A 16152-nucleotide genomic window follows, 5' to 3' on the forward strand; every position below is an offset into this window, starting at 1 on the left:
GAAAATCAAATTAAAAGTCAATTTCGGATTTCTATAGAATGGAAGACAGATTTTGAAGTATAAGATGTCAACGATGTAGTGCTAGAAGTCATTGATGTAGAACAAGAGGTTGCTTTGGGCAAAATTAAAAAATTGCTTTTAGTGGTGGATTTGAATATTTGTTTGTTAATTATTGTGTTTATGATGTATTTATTATGAGTTCTGTAATAAAAGAAAATTACATATTAAGGAAAAAAAATTAAATGAGGCCGTAATGGGCTACAACATTGAAAAGGCCCTATAGGCCCAAATTTAGTTCGTTTTGTACTTACATTTTTCGGTTCGATTTTAATTTTTAAAAAATAAATCGATTTCGTTTGGTTCTTTCAATTCCGAGCCGGACCGAATTGAGCTGCACTGATTCGCACCCCTACCCTTCGAAGTTTGTATCCCATTCCAACTGATATGAAAATTAACATGTAATTTTGTTCAAGTCGTCAATTCATTCTTCATCTTTTGAGCTGGTAGGCCGCTGGCCCTAAGCAAGTGTTCTCATCTGACCAAAGATAGTCTCTATTTTTTCATATTCCCCTCAATTTCCTTGTCCATAAGCTTGTGGGGTGATTTTCCGACAGCTTAATTAATATCAGAATTCTTTTTATACGGATTAACTGTATATTGTCACCAAAAGCTATGGGAAATTTACAAAACAAGCCAAAAAAAGAAGGCATTTTTCAACTTTAACCCCTCAAATTTTTTTCTTTCAACATTAGCCAAATCACCAAATTATGGACGAAATTACCCTCCTCATTCTCACGTTTCCCTCAAGCAAATTCCTTCCCCTCTCACCAAAATCTCATCACCGGAAGTTCTATAGATTGTCGGCGGCAGCGTACATCGGCAGCGGAGGAAGTTGTTGGCACTTGAAAGAAGCTAAATCACGTTGAAAATCTTCGGAGATCTCCAAAATCAAAGAAAAAAATTGAAAACCCTAGGTGAGTTGTTATTGCCGTTTTTCTTGTTGTTGTTGTTGCTGTTGTTGTTTGGGATGTTGTTGTTGTTTGGGATGTTGTTGTTGTTGGTGGTGTTTTAATGGCGGTGGTGGGTGAGATGCATGTGGGAAAGGGAAGAGAAGAGAAAGGTGGGAAGCCAACTCGCGCTGCGTCGCACGCGAGATGCGCACGTTGCGACCATCTCGCGCGCGAGGGCACGGCCTCGCGCGAGCGAGTTGCGCTAGGCTCGCACATCTCGTGTGCGACAGGCGCTGCGTCGCACTCGAGATGCGCACGTTGCGACCATCTCGCGCGCGAGGGCCCGGCCTCGCGCGAGCGAGTTGCACCAAGAGGCAGTGCGCATTGTTGCCTTAATTTTTTTTTCTTTTGTTCATAATTGATAAATGATAAATGATAAATTTTTTTGTTCATAATTCATAATTTTTTTTTCTACAAATGATAAATGTTTCTTTGCATTGCATGATGATGGTTGGTTATGGCATAGAAGATTAGGTCATACAAGTATGGATTTGATCTCAAAAATCTCGAAAAATGATTTGGTTAAAGGTCTTCCAAAAATCAGTTTTCAAAAAGATAAAATTTGTGAAGCTTGCCAATTTGGAAAACAAATCAAAACCTCTTTCAAAAACAAAAATCATATCTCTACTTTAAAACCACTTCAACTTCTTCATATAGATTTATTTGGTCCTTCTAGATATGCTAGTTTAAATGATAAATATTATGCTTTTGTAATTGTGGATGATTATTTTAGATACACATGAGTATTATTCTTAGCTAATAAGGATGATGCCTTTGATGCATTTAAAGTTTTCTGCAAAAAGGTTCAAAATGAAAAGGGATGTAGTATTTCTTGTATTAGAAGTGATCATGGTGGAGAATTTGAAAATTATGCATTTGAAAACTTTTGTAATAATTTTGGCATTGAGCATCAATTTTCATCTCCTAGGACTCCTTAACAAAATGGAGTAGTAGAGAGAAAGAATATGTCTATTCAAGAAATGGCTAGGACCATGTTGAATGAAAATTCTTTGCCTAAGTATTTTTGGGCCGAAGCCGTCAAAACCGCTTGTTATGTTTTGAATCGTGTGTTGATTAGACCTAATCTTAATAAAACTCCATATGAGCTTTGGAAAGATAGAAAACCCAACATTGGCTATTTTAAAGTCTTTGGATGCAAATGTTTTGTTTTGAACACAAAAGATAATCTTGGTAAATTTGATCCAAAATCTGATGTTGGTATTTTTCTTGGTTATTGAAACTCAAGTAAAGCTTCTAGAGTTTATAATGAAAGAACTTTGGTTGTGGAAGAATCTATGCATATTACATTTGATGAGTCTATCCCCTCATCTACGGAGAAAGTCGTTGTTGATGATAATGCAGAAGAACAGCAAGAAAAAGCATTAAATGACAACAAAAAAGATGCACCTTATGAAATTCAAGAGGAACATCATGAAGAAACAAATGCAGAGCAAAATGAAGGTACTTCTCAAACACTCCCCAAGGAGTGGAGGTATATTTCTTCTCACCCTAAGGATGTAATTTTAGGAGATCCCTCACGAGGTGTTACAACTAGATCATTTTTTAGGAACACATGTGAGCATGCTGCATTTATTTCTCAAATTGAACCAAAATCCTTTGCGGATGCAGAAAATGATGAATCTTGGATTATGGCAATGCAAGAGGAGTTGAATCAATTTAAGAGAAACAATGTGTGGGAATTAGTTCCTAATCTGGAGCATGAATCCATTATAGGCACTAAATGGGTATTTAGAAAAAAAATGGATGAATCCGGTGTGGTTGCAAGAAATAAAGCTAGATTAGTGGCTCAAGGCTACAACCAAGAAGAGGGAATTGATTTTGATGAAACATTTGCACCTGTAGCTAGACTAGAATCCATTAGAATGGTCTTAACTTTTGCATGTCATAAATATTTTATTTTATATAAAATTCATGTCAAGAGTACTTTCTTAAATGGTTATATTATGGAGGAAGTGTATGTGAAACAATCCCTGATTTTACAAATGAAAAATTTTCAGATCATGTGTATAAGTTATCTAAGGCTTTGTATGGATTAAAACAAGCACTTAGAGCATGGTATAATAGGCTTAAAAACTTCTTGTTAGATAACGATTTTTCGATGGGAAAAGCGGACACAACTTTATTTGTTAAGCATAAGAACCAAGATATACTTATTGTTCAAATTTATGTTGATGACATTATTTTTGGTTCTACTAATGAATTGTTCTGTGAAGAATTTTCATCTTGTATGAGCAAAGAATTTGAGATGAGTATGATGGGAGAGTTGAAGGACTTCATTGGACTCCAAATCAAACAAAACGAGGAAGGTATTTTCATAAATCAAGCCAAGTATGTGAAGGATCTACTCAAAAGATTTGGCTATGATAATGGAACGGCAAAAAACACTCCAATGAGTACTACCATCAAGCTGGACAAAGATGAGAAAGGTAAGGAAGTTGACATCAAGACTTATCGAGGTATGATCGGATCTTTACTCTATTTGATTGCTAGTAGGCTTGATATTATGTTTAGTGTATGCTTGTGTGCTAGATTTCAATCTTGTCCTAAAGAGTCACACATGCTTGCTGTCAAACGATGTTTTTGATATTTAATTGGCACCATTAATCTTGGCCTTTGGTATCTTAAGGGAACTCATATTGACTTAACTTGTTATTCGGATGCTGATTTTTCTGGATATAAGGTTGATAGAAAAAGTACTAGTGGAACATGTCACTTCCTAGGTCATTCACTTGTCTCTTGGTTTAGTAAGAAACAAAACTTGGTTGCACTTTCAACCACCGAGGCCGAATACATTGCCATGGGACGTTGTTGTGCACAAATGCTTTGGATGAAACAAACCCTTAGAGACTATGGTATTAATCTTGATCAAATACCTATCCTGTGTGACAATACTAGTGCTATTAATCTATCCAAGAATCCCATTCAACATTCTAGGACTAAGCATATAGAAATTAGGCATCACTTCCTTGAGATCCTGTTAAAAAAGGAGATGTTGTAATCAATTTTGTTTCTACTAAAAATCAACTTGCAGATATCTTTACAAAACCTCTTAGTGAAGAGCATTTTATAAAGATAAGACATGAGCTTGGAATGATGAATGTTGCATCTTGAATCTTGATTTGTTGATTAAGTTGATATGTTCGTTATTGTATGAATTTATGCTTTATGAATTAAATAGCTTGATATGTTTGTTATTTTATGAATTTATGTTTGATGCATTAAATGACTTATTGAAAAGTTTTGAATCTCGAAATGATTTCAAATTAATCAATTTTAAAGCCAAAATTAAAATGGTGTTGTATAATACAAGTCTAAGAGATTGCCTATATTCTCTGAGTCATATTCTTGAAAACCAGATTGGAAAACCGATAAACCTCTTTTATTATCTCTTTTTCTGGAAAGAACCGGGCAATCGGTTATATAATCCGGAAAACATGATTTTGTTTTGGTGCTTACTGGAACAATCCAGATAAACTGATTATGGAATCCGGCTAACCGAATTTGCATATGCCCTTCACTGGATTTAATCGGATAGCCGGTTATGTAAATCCAGAAACCTGGATTCGAGTTGCACTTTGGCAGCATTCTGGATTCATTCGGCCACCCAGTTAGGCAAAGCGGTAAGCCGGTTTCAACTTGCAATATTCTGGATCCAACCGGCAATCCGGTTCGTGATATCCAGAACACCAGATTCGCAAATTGCCTTTGCTGGACAGAACCGGATAACCAGTTATTCAATTCATAAATCCGGTTTTCGTTGCAAACTCACTGCCCACAACCGGTTAATCGGTTAGGCAAATCCGGCAAGCCAGATTCGGGCATATATACACTGTTCATCTTCTTCTCCCCTCTTTCGGTAAACCAGTTAGCTTTCTCTCTCTAAAACCGATTATTCCTCTCTCGTTTTCTCTCTAAAATCTATCATTTTCACTTATTTTTGATGCAATTCGATCCATAAAAATTGTTTCCCATCCATTCTTGAGGCCAAAAACATCTTTCAAATCCATTTCCCATATCAAATTCAATAGATCCGAACTTAAACTTAGGGTTTCAAATGATTTTTTCTCTCTCTAGATTTCTTCATCTTAAGCCATTTTTGAACCAAATTGCTTCTCAAAATCTCTTTCAGTCCTCATCATCTCCCTTCTCATTACTTCATTCAACCTCAAATCAATCCAAATCACCATGTCAAGCTCACGGTCGTTTTTGAACCAAATTGATAATTCGCAATCGATGGATTGGATACGGATCCACCTCTGTAAATCCGCAAAAATTCGTGAATCCGTAAAAAAATAAAATGTATTTATTTAATTAAAAATAAAACTTGTAAATATGGCATTAGTACTTACTAGTAAATAAATAAGTTAAAATATAATTAATTAACAATATATTATATCTTATCCGATAATAATATAAAATAAAAAAAAACAAATATAGCTTCCTAATTAGTTAATTTCCATATACTGATATAAACAAAGATCTTTTTCTATTTGGTGTGTTGTATTTTGAAACTTTAAATGTATTTTTTTAGCTTTATTTAAACAATTAATTCAGTTAATTCTAGTTTAATTTTCAATTTGATTGGTAGTAAAATTATTTTTAATTAAATTTTTTTATTTAGTTAGTTTGTGCATTGGACAAAATTAAAAATTTTCAGTCTGCAAACCAATCCGCAAAATGGTGGATTGGATATGGATTGGGTCAAATTTGCATCCGATCTGCAGATGTATGGATTGGATTTGGATTGAATTTCACCAATATGTGGATTGGATTGAATGAAAAATTTATAATCCGCAAAATCATGGATCAGATATGGATTGATGTGCAATCCGTAAAATCCGATCAGCATGGATGCAGATCAAGGTTGTGGTGGTAGCAGTAAGGCAGATAAAGAAGAAAGCAGTGAAGCCTAGACAGTGATGGTGGATGGTTCTAGTGGTGAACAAGGGGTAGGTGCATGAGCGATCTTAATTAGCTTAGAAGGTGAAGAAATTTCATAGTAATAAGTTTTGAATTTTGAGCCACCAACAACCAAGCAGAGTATGAAGTTAGCACAAGCATTGCGAGCAAAAAAAGTAAAGGTTCGAACAGATTCTCAATTAGTGGCTAACCACCTCAACGGAAGCTTTCAAACCAAAGATGAAAAAATAGAGCAGTATCTTAAGTGTACCAAGTGAATTATGGATAGGTTTAAAGTAGTGGAAGTCAAGTAGACACCAAGGGCTGAAAATTTTTGAGCAGATATCCTAGCTAGAATAGCGGCAACTTCAGATGTGAAGATGCTCGATCGGTTTCCAAAGAGGTCAAAGTTCTTCCGAGTATTGAGCAAGATGTAGAGGTGATGTGCTTAGATACTGGAGGGACATGGATAGATCCGATAATCTCATATATTCGAGATGGAACTTTGCCTATAGATAAATAAAAAAACAAGGAAACTTAGGTGTCAAGCAGTTAGGTACACCTTAATTGATGGGGTACTGTATCGACGAGGATATACTTTACCTCTTTTATAGTGCCTCAACAATGAGGAAGCATATTACGTTCTAAGGGAGATACATGAGGGAGTCTGTGGGAACCACTCCGGTGCAAGGTCTTTAGCCTTCAAGGCATTAAGACAATGATACTTTTGGCCAATAATGCATTAGGTTGCGCGAGAGAAGACTAGGTGTTGTAAAAACTGACAAAGCTTTGCAAATGTTCCCACTCAATTGCCAAAAAATCTCACATCGATGACCTCGCCATGGCCATTCGATCAATGAGGAGTTGACCTTATTGGACCTTTCTAAAGGGTCGAGGAGGAGCAGCACACGCCATCATCGCGATAGATTACTTCACCAAATGGGTTGAAGTTGAGGCTTTGAGCAATATCACGGATAAGAAAACAACTGATTTTATCTGGAGGAATATCATGTGCAGATATGGTATCCCATACACTTTTATTGCGGATAATAGTAAACAATTTGATAACAATAGCTTTAGAGGATTTTGCAAGGAATTGAGAATTGAGCTAAAATTCAGCTCACCAGCTCATCCACAAGCAAACAGGCAGGTAGAGGCTGTCAATAAAACTATCAAAAGGCTGTTGAAAACCAGACTTGGTGAAAGGAAAGGAGCTTGGGTCGATGAATAACCCGGTGTACTCTGGGCTTACAGGACCACTCATAAGACTGCCACAAGAAAAACCCCTTTTGTATTAGCATTTGGACACTAGGCAGTTGTCCTAGTTGAAATCGGGATGGGCACACACTGCACGAAACATTTTAATAAAGAACAAAATAACGAGCAGATGTGTTTAAACTTAGATCTGTTAGCAGAAAGAAGAGAGTTAGCCTTGAAGAGAGTAGCAGAGTATCAGCAAAGGGTTGTATACTATTATAATCGGAATGTGTGGAAACGACAATTTAAGACTGATGATTGGGTGCTCAAGAGGGTAAATCAGAGCACGAGAGACCCTAACCACGAGGTATTTGGTCCTAATTGGGAAGGACCATATAGAGTTTTACGAGCAGCAGGACCAAGTGCATATAAGTTAGCTCACGCGGATGGAAAGGAAATCAAGAAACCTTGGAATGCAGAGCAACTACGAAAGTATTTCCAGTAAGCTTTCTAGTAAAATTTTGTTAGTAGTTTGAATTATTTGTAATCCGTTTCCTATAAAATCTCTATAAGAAAATAACGATACTCCATTCATTTACAATAAAAAGAATTGTAATGATAAAATTCAATTATTCAAAGTCTCTTAGTCCGTGAGGCAAGATAGGAATCAAAGATTATTCTAATCACAACATCATAAAAGTTACATTCAGGGTAGGCAAAAAGTCTTAAAGTCTCAAAGCCTCTTCGAGGCGAGGCAAAGGTTGAAGTCTGCTAGTGCCAGCTCGATTAATTATAATTGGGCAAGCACTAAGTTTAAATATGATAGTAGGAAGACCTGGAAGTCTCAGAGCTTACTCGAAGCGAAGCGAAGGTCAAGTCCAGTTCAAAAAGCTCGGTTAAACACCTCGACTAGGTAAAAATCGAGCAGATGAATATGCGTACGAAAATCGTCCTAGGAAAAGCTTAGCCTAAAGATTTGCTTAAGTGTTCTTTTTGAAAAAAAAAATATAAAGTCATTCAACATGAAAGTAATTCAAGGAAAGTTCTAAGAAGTTCTTGAAGAAGGATCTGCATCAGGTCCTTGAGGCTTCTCGACAACAGGATGAGCTGCATCTGCAGTGGATTGAGGAGGCACTTCTTTTGTAACAGAAGGAGCTGCATCTACAGTGGTTTGAGGAGGCACTTCCCTTGTAAATTGAGGAGGTGCTTCTATTTCTCCAGCCTCCTTGTTTTGCTCGTCCATGTAGGCATTAACACCCGTTTGAAGCTTAGTCTTGTCTAAATCTTGACATTTTTTCCTAAGCATGAACATGATGCAATCATAGTATAATGACAGCCCAGAATTGTACTCATCAACATTCTGCTTTTCCAAGGAATCGATTTTACCCTGAAGATAGTGCGTTTCTACTTTAACCTGCCGCTGGAGAGAAAATCTCTGAGTATCAATATCTTTCCTGGCATTGATTAGCTCATCTTTTACGCATGAAAGTTCACATTCGAGCTATAATGATTTGGAATCAGACAAGGCAGCCTTCTCATCGAGCTTCTCAATCATAGTGTTAAGTTTGGTTGACTGCTCTTTTTGTTACTCCAAATCTTTCTTCAGATTCTGGTTTTCAGCCTTCAACTTGTTGTCGTAGCTATCGATTTTAAACTTATAGAGTAAAAAAGGCAACAAAGAGTTTATCGGCACACCGTTGAATGATGTTATACAGGTCAGGTGCATTGTGGTCATTCTGGTAAGCAATGAACTCTTGTTTTACAAACTTGGTGAGGTCAATCTGAAAAGAAAATCACTCGCCTCACCCTGCTGAGCAGACCTAGACTGGGTTTGTGAAGGGGCTGAAGGTGCAAGTTCACGAGCTGGAGACCTCTCGACCAGGTCTTCAGACTCACCAGAAGAAGGAGAGGGGAGAGCTCGAATAGGAGAAATAATTTTAGAGGTTCTTGGCTTTTTAAATTGTGCAAATGAATAGCTCGGGGCACAGTCAGTGCAACCACGTCTTTTCATCAGTCAAGAATGCTACTCATCTCTTCAGATGCTCCAGGTACCAAATGGGAGTTAACCAAGTTGTTAATAGATAGTAAGTCCCTATATGAGTTCGCGTTGGCCAAAGTTATCTCGACCTTTAATTTTGGCTTTTCCTTTATCCGGTAGATTAGACTCCAGGAAACTAAAACATAAAAAAAATTAAGTTAGGGAAAACAACAAAAGCAATGAAAAAAGTGTAATGAAGAGCGAGCAACCTGGAGTGCAAAAATGAGAATGAACGCATATTTCCTTTTTTGTTGAGAAGATCACTTGACCCCAGTTACCTCTAACAAAGAAAAATTTGTTCTTCCAATTTCCATTGAAGGTGGGAAGATCTATAATAGGTTTTCTTTGCTTCAAACTGCTTATAAAGTAATACCAGCTCGCATCTTTTGGATTACTTCTAAGCTGGTACGGATGTTTTATCTCCTATACAGAAGGCACAGTCATCCCACATCTCTAGTATAGAACATATAGACTAGAAAGGACTCTCCATCCATTAGGATTAAGTTGACCAAGAAATAGGTGTAGTTTTCCCAAGATTCTAGAGTGGCAACCTAACACCAAGCCTAAAACATTCCAGATATAAGGTTACACACCTTTTTAGGGGATGATTGGGAATATCGTCCTTACTATGAATTTTCAACTCGATGTCATCCAGAACGCTATACTCCATCCTAAGTTTTTTTAAATCTTCCTGAGTAGTTTCATAATCCATGAAATCGATGGCTATGACTCGGCTTCAATTCTATGGCTGATTTTGGTTTTCTGCTGGGATTCCTTTAAGGAACTCTCATCATTATCCTCATCTTTACTAATCATCGATACCATTCTAGCACCAAATCCTTATTGATATCTCTCCCTCTCTCACCAATTCCACCATAGGGTCTATCTTTTCCAGAAGAATATAAAATCTCTAGAGACATTCTTCTAGGAAGATCCCTAATCCTAGATGGCCCAATTTCTTCTGTAAGTCTTTGAGGGTTAGAGTTTAATCTACCGAGATGATCAGGTGAGACACCCAATTCGTTCCCACTATCAAGGGTTATCAATGTACGTTTCACTTTAGGCATTGTGGTAAATAGAACCAAAATTCAGATAATAAAAAAAAGTGATGTAAGAAAAGCAAAGATTAGGGCAGAAGGTTTGGGAAGAAATACCTGAAAATGTTTGAATTAGAATAGCGATTGCTGCGGTTGGGGCGATTGGTATCAACCCTTATCAGAGGATAAAAGACAATTCTAAGTCAAAGAATAAGAAGTAAAGAAAAAGGGAAGGAGAAAAGAGAGAGAAATTTAGGATTTATAAAAGGAGGGAAAACATTTGGGATGGCGTCATGACGAGTTGAAAGGACGCGCTGGTTCGAAGAGATGTGCTGAGAGACCCAAGGGCCGGCACTTCGAAATTTAAATATTTGGCCCAAGTTTAGCCACATCATGGGTATTTAATTCGACAAGATGCAAAACCAGGTCTCTGTCTCCTGGCTGAAATCTTAGTTTATAGTTTTATTTCGTTTCACTTCAAATACTAGAAACTTGGGGGACTGGTGTTTAAGGTGTAAAAAGATAAAGCTACATGGCTAGAGGAGGAAGACATCTAGTTGCATGTTCCAGCTCGATCAACGCTCAGTGAGGAGAACATAATCAGGTCGCATTTGTTTTATCTCGTATCTCATATCGTTAGGATTTATTTAATGTTCGTAATGTATAGGCATAATATGATACAATGATTATAGCAATCAAGTGTTATAACAGTAGCACAGTAATCACACAAACGAGCGTATTAACTTTTGCATTCAAGTAGCGCATTCAATTGGGTAACGGTCACACATTGAAGAATAATCAACACTGGCGATTGTCTATAAAAATAACGAAAGATCCTAAATTAGGGGTCTCTTTTTCCAAGTGAATGAACAGTCCAAAAATATTAGAATTACATGTGTTTGAGATATCATTCTTTTTTCCAGATAAAAAACTCGATCACTGACTCGAACGTTGGAGAGTTATCGCCAGAAAAAAAATCTGGACCCCTGACTGTTTTTTGTTGTTGCAGATCATTAAAAGCATTAGTACAACTCAAATTCTATTACAACAAATAGATTAAAGCGTTGACAAGACAATCTTGTCGTCATCATCAGCTCGACCGGATTTTAATATCAACAATAATGATCCAAAATATTGATAACAAAATTAATAGGGAAAGAGAGATTTCAAGCATAAAATTGTTAATGCTATTTGATATTACGGTTGGGCAGATATAACGCTGTAGTTTAAAAGCTACAACGTTAAAGTGTTTTGAAACGCTTAATTTATTAAGGTTTATCGATACCTTAGGTAAAAAATAACAAATGATAGTTTCAGGGACAAAATGATTGTTTTTGTATTTGAGTAGGACCATTGACACCCCTCTAAATACTCTTAAAACCCCATTAATTATTATACAATTTTAACCTTTATTAAAAGTATACAATAGGACACTTTTTAATTAAACCCCACTCAAAAGTCAAATAATTTATTTCATTTTAGAAATTAAAAAAGATTACTTTTTTCTCTAATTTTTGGGTAATGAATTTTCCACCGATAACTACAATGAAGAGAATGAAAACCTTTTTTTTTTTTAATTTAAATCGAAGAAACCTAATTGTTGAAATGATATTTAATTAAAAAATTAGAGAATGAGTTTACACAATAAGTTTTACTTAAGGGTATTTTTGTCATTGATAGAGATGTTAAATTTTTTTTATAATTTTTAAAATATTTTAATAGGATTAATTAGGAAAAAAATGTGTTAAAAGATATTTATGGTGTGTTTACTTGAGGGTTTAGGGAATGGGAATGAAGGAATGTGAATTAAACCCATGTTTACTTGGTAAAATGTAATTTGGAAATATAAATAAAATATGTGGGTCCCACATAATTTGAGAATAAGGAATGAGAATCTAATTCCCATGGGGGGGTTGAGAATGAAAATGAGGGAATGTGAATGAAATATATATTTACTTTTGTATCCCTCTAATTTTTTCATATTTTCCAAATTACCCTTGTTCAAATCACAATTAATTTTATTATTTTAAATGTCATTAATAATAATAATAATATTATTAAATAATAATAATATTATTAAATTTTATTAATATTATTAATTATTTTTTTTTATTTTGATTAATATTAATTAATAAAAATAAGTAATTTATCATTATTGTTGTTGTTGTTGTTGTTATTATTATTATTATTAATAAAAATAAAAATAACAATAATTAATAACAACTAAAATAATAAAGTTAATAAAATTTAATAATAATATTATTATTAACTTTATTATTTTAGTTATTGTTAATTATTGTTAATATTATTTTTATTAATATTATCATTATTAACATTTATTATTATTATTATTAAATTTATTATTTTAGTTATTATTAATTATTATTATTAAATTTTATTAACTTTATTATTTTAGTTATTATTAATTACTGTTAATATTATTTTTATTAATATTATCATTATTAACATTTATTATTATTATTAAAATTTATTAACTTTATTATTTTAGTTACTATTAATTATTGTTATTATTATTTTTATTAATCTTATCATTATTAACATTTATTATTATTATTAGTATTATTAATTTTATTTTTTAATTAATATCATTTTTATAATAATATTTATACATGTATCTATATAATGAAAATTATATTATTTAATACTGTGAGTGTTTTGGTAAATTGATTCTCATTCTTATTTCTCGTTCTCATTTATTTTGTGAGGTAAACACATCAATGGCATTCCAACACATTCCCATTCCCATTTATTTTTGTCAAGTAAACATTAGAATCTAATTCTCATTCCCATTCCCAACGTATTTCCATCTCAGCTCATTCCATTCCATCAATGACATCCCAACACATTCTCATTCTATTAGAGGAATGTCAATATTCCCACTCTTTATATTTTTGAGTTTTTGGATCAGTGCATTGATGTCATTTTCAAATTTCAGACGGTTGCAAGCTTAGGATCGGTAATAATTGGGATAAAATTGGAGATAGATTTAAAAATGGATTATGTGGTAGAGATTAGGTTCGTGTGTAATGAAGTACATGAAGTTATGGTGCATAACGTTGACCATTGCTTTGACTGAAGCAATGATTGGTTGTAAGGGCGAGCTTAATGTATACGAAAACAGTAGACTAGAACCCTTACTTACGTGGGTCTGAGTGTCTGACGAACCTGTTAGTCCATCCGTACCTTGCGCCATGGGTCGACTCGCCCTAGTAGTGGTACCGTAACCACGCATTTAGACCATTAATCATTCTTGATATTAGTGTCGAGTTACTGCCACATCATCAAACTTTGACCAGGTTATTGACCCATGTTGACCAGGTTGTTGACCCGTGTTGACCAGGTCATCGACCACATTGACCCACTTTGACCAAACATTTTTTAACCACTGGATTTTTTACCGTGATTGAAAGCTCCTGAAGCAGCGACATTGCCTGAATTTGAACCCTTGATTCTGGATAATCTAATGGTCAGATTTGTTACAAATTTAATATATAAGCTAATCACAACCAACCTTATGAGAAGTAGGGGTGGGCATTGATCGGATTGGGATTTGAAGGCAAATCTGATTGGATGAAATTTGTGTGATCCGATTGGATTTGGTTAAGATCGAATCGGATTCGGATAAATCCGAATCATCCGATCGGATCTGCACTGTAAACAAAAAAGAAAACTGAAAATTTTAAAAAGAAAGCTAAATGACTAAATGTTTTTGGATGACAATTTTTATTTTGGTTTATTTTATTGTTGGATAATATAATGATAATATTAATTTTCGGATTTTGTGTTGTTTATTTATTTGGAGACTTGGAGTAATGTTTGATTGTTTATTTTGTGTTGTTTGTTTGGAGACTTGGAGTAATGTTTATTTTGTGTTGTTTACTTGGAGACTTGGAGTTAGAGCAAAGTTTATTTTGTGTTATTCATTTGGACTTTGGAGAGTTGGAGCAATGTTTATTTTGTGTTGTTTATTTAGAGACTTGGAGCAATGTTTATTTTGTGTTGCTTATTTGGAGGCTTGGACTTGGAGTAATGTTTATGCACCTAGCTTGTAAGAGGATTACTAATTAAATTAAATGGGAGTGTTTGTACAAAATGAATGCATATGAGAATATACATGGGCCGTTGATTATAGATTATTAGATTTGATTATTTAAATATTTTCATTTTAATGGTTTATAATTTTTTTATTTTTGTGAATGGAAACTTTGTATCGGCTTGTTTTCTTGGTATATGTCAATGCCATATTGTCAAGGAAACAATACATTATCATTTGTCAACTTGTTTTTGTTTTCCTTTTTTTTAATGGTTAGTAAGTTTTCATTAATTATATATTTCATGAATTTTTTGTGAGAATTGTTAAAAAGGTCCAAATCTGATTTCAATCCGAATTAATCTGAATCCAAAATATAATCCAAAATCTAAACTCATCTGATCCGATCTGATCCGATCCGAATCCGAGTAATCCGAAATTTTCATCCGATTCGAATAATTCGGATCAGATTTAAAGTCGGATTGAATTTGGATGAATTTTGTTTCAATCCGAATTATCCGAAATCCGATCGGATTCATCCAAATCCGAAAATTGCCCACCCCTAATGAGAAGAGCCACTTGCAAATGAAGATTTGAAAAAGGGAGTCATACTTTCAAGTTAAAATTAAAGACAAACACTTAGAGCATTTCTAAATGACTTTATTAATTTTACTCTTTAAATATTTATTTACTTACCTATGTGGTAAAAAAGAGAGTGAAAAAATATGGTTTTCTCCAAAATATTCTTTAAATAGAAATAAGTTAATATTATTTTAATCAAATAAATATTTTTTTCAAAGGAAAAATCAATGGTAATTAAAACACTTCTCTCTCTCTTTCCAACAAAAAGTAATAAAATATAAATCGAAGAGGGAGAAAGCAACTCTATAAAATTGAAGAGAGGGAATCATTTCTTATTTGAAAAATTTTAATTGGAGTGTCTTTTAGAGTCTTAAATATTGATGTGACTCTTCAAATAAATAATAAAATCTTCAAAGCAAAAATGTATGTTTAAATTCAGTTCTTTAAATTTCAATGTAATTTAAATTTTTGCAATTTACTTTAAAGCATTTACTTTTCTGCAATTTAATTTTATGCACATTTAAATTCCAGCAATTTATTTTAAAGCATTTTTCTTTTCAAAGCATGCTTGCAGACTGATCTGTATCAGATCTGCCATATAAATTCTACATTCCTCTAAGGCAAAGAGACCGGATCTCGATCCTCAGTTGTAAATCTTCTCTTCTTCCTCCATTCCTTCAGAGCACCATTTCCGGGATCCGGATCTGGTACTGTGAATGTACCCAAACCTTTAAAAGAACCTAATCTAAATCTGATAAAAGCCCAATAAAACGAATCAACCACGTTTAAAGTAACTTAACTTTATTTGGTAAAATAAAACTAAGTTGGTATATCGGCTGGAAACCCGAACGTGCGGACTATTGATCTGTTCTAAGTCAGATCTGGGTCCAAAGGCTTCACTTTGTGTAGCATCGATCTGGTTTAACAATGCCACGTACCAATTAGTTATTAAAAATTTGACTAACCGCGTTCAAATTTGTTTGATCACTGTATGACCCAAAGAACTCCATAATCAAAGCTGGTAATTTATTATTTTAATATTTGGAAAAGCCGATCCATTAATTGTTTAATTTGAGTTTTTAATATTGAAATCCTACGAAAGCACATCCATCCTTCGATCCTATTTCCTTCTGGTATCAGAGCCAAGGGGAGGATAGTGTAAAGCAGTTTCCTAACTCTTGCTTAGATCTCCTAAGCTCCTGCTTCAGACGTTTCTGTAATTTCAAATCTTGACAGATCTTTAAACCTTCTTTATTGACAAAACTGACTAGTTCACCATAAGTGAGCTCGTCATAAGGAATACGATTGTCATAAAGA

The sequence above is a fragment of the Citrus clementina genome, unplaced genomic scaffold (assembly GCF_000493195.1).
Source record: "Citrus clementina cultivar Clemenules unplaced genomic scaffold, Citrus_clementina_v1.0 scaffold_8, whole genome shotgun sequence".
Classification (NCBI taxonomy): Eukaryota; Viridiplantae; Streptophyta; class Magnoliopsida; order Sapindales; family Rutaceae; genus Citrus; species Citrus x clementina.